Raw genomic sequence first — 1986 nt, 5'->3', positions numbered from 1 at the left:
TGGTTGAAATAGTAAATTTTATATGCATATTTTACCACAATAATAAAGTAAAAGAAAAAAATATTTGATGAAATTCACTTCTCTTCATGACCTAAGAATCAGAATAGATGATGTTCCAGGTAACTATGAACTCCCCCGAAATAGTGGCTTCGAACAAGGCCGAGCGCTCGTTATGCTGGTGAACCTGCAAGGTGAGCAGGGCTCATCCCGCCGTCTGCGGCATGGGGAGTTGGTGCTGGACGTCAGCTGGTTCCTCTGCACACAGGGCCTTCCTCACAGCGTGGCGTTTGCTTCCAAGGGAGAGCATCCCGTGGGAGGGATCCGGCCTTGGACGTCACCAGTGTCCCTTCTGCCAGCCTGCATCTCGTCAAGGCACAGAGAGGCCCACCCAGGGCCAAGGAGACTCCACCTCTTGGTGGGATAGTGGAAATGTTCTAGAAGAGCAAGTGGGATGGGTAATATCATTCCAGCCATGTCTTTTTTCAGGAATATAGATCTCGGGGAGCGTGGGTGGCTCAGTCGGTTAAACGTCTGCCTTCGGGTCATGATCCTGGGGTCCAGAAGAAGTCTGCTTCTCCCTCTGCCCTTCCCCTTGCTCATGTTCTCTCTCTCTCTCTCTCTCAAATAAATAAAATCTTAAAAAAATAAAAAGACAAATACATATCTCAAGCCAAAAGGCAGTGCTATGCCTAATGGTGAAACCCGGGAGCATTTTCATTAGCCAAGAACAAGATGATATCCTCATGACCACCGCTATTATTTGACATTGAAAAAGAGAAATACAAGGAATATATGTTGGAAAGGACAAAGCAAAGTTCTCATTATTTGCAAATAAGATGATTGTACAACGGAAAATTCCAAGAGAATCAACTGAAAAAGAATTCTAAGAAATAAGCAAATGTAGTCAGTTGGGTGATTACAGAATTAACACCATGCCACAAAAGAGTGGGTTTCTACATAAAAACGAGTTAGAAAATGTAGCGGAGGACCCTGTTTTGTACCCATTTCCTGTAGCGACACCACCAAAGAGAAAAACTAACCAACACGCAAGAGAGCTGCGGTCTTTCCGCTATCAAGTGTCGTTTAGTGAGATGCCGGTCAGTGTTCCTCTTCTGACTGCCCCCACCCACCGTGGAGAGGGTTCATCCCCCTGCCCTAGCTCTGACTTTGGTGGCAGGAGACACACGGTGGCCGTGAGCCCAGCGGGAGAGCCCCTTATCAGTCAGCAAAGTGTCCTGCGGTTCCATTTGCTAGAATCGTCTTGCCAGCCTGGATTCTAGTCTTTTCACTGGGCCGAACTCGATTATCTATGGTTTCAGTTCTCGGCTGAGTAGCTCACATTCTGAGGTCAAAAGCTGCCGCATCTGAGGGAAGCCACCTCTCCTTGGAGCTTGCTGAGGGGCGTAATTGAGCAGAACTGGCCCCACTTTCTCTTCAGCTTGTCTGATTCTCTTCAGCACCGGGTTCACCGTTTTCCCCAGTCTTGGGAGTAGTCTCAACTCTACGGAAGCAGACACATGTAATGATTATATTTGTACCATCAATTGCTCCTCCCTTCAGTTATACCAAATCCCCGTTAAGATACTGGAGACCAAGTCCGTTGCTTTTCAGGACTCCTGTAGCTATTCTCCTTCTGGTTCTTAATCTCAATGGTGTTCATTTTCAAACATGACCCTTGTACCCAATTCCAAGCACTCCCTTGCACGAGGACTCCTGCCTCACCCCTCAGCCTTGCTTACCCCACAGTTCTTGCCGCTGGCGGCCCTTCAGTAGGAGATGCTTGTGGGTAGGAGCTTGTGAAGCCCACTATCTCCTGGTGGTGCCAAACAGTGGCTAGAGGCTCTACGACTTCTAGATGAGACAGGGTGACTTGAGCAGAGGACAGCTGGTGGCACTGGGAGGGCCAGTTCTGCTCAGTTACGCCCCTCAGCAAGCTCCAAGGAGAGGTGGCTTCCCCCAGATGCGGCAGCTTTTGACCTCAGAATG

At 48.5% G+C, this 1986-nt stretch overlaps 1 long non-coding RNA gene across 1 annotated transcript; it reads right to left on the bottom strand.

The window, feature by feature from the left end:
• On the bottom strand, positions 1–1986 carry LOC144380505 (uncharacterized). The gene is made up of 2 exons (XR_013444688.1): positions 1740–1986; positions 1–1501 (listed from the first exon to the last, which is right to left on the bottom strand). It is a non-coding gene; the product is annotated as an uncharacterized LOC144380505 (long non-coding RNA).

Source organism: Halichoerus grypus, chromosome X, assembly GCF_964656455.1.
Source record: "Halichoerus grypus chromosome X, mHalGry1.hap1.1, whole genome shotgun sequence".
Classification (NCBI taxonomy): domain Eukaryota; kingdom Metazoa; phylum Chordata; class Mammalia; order Carnivora; family Phocidae; genus Halichoerus; species Halichoerus grypus.
The sequence above is the reverse complement of the archived record's forward strand: the minus strand, read 5'-3'. Positions and strand labels throughout refer to the sequence as shown.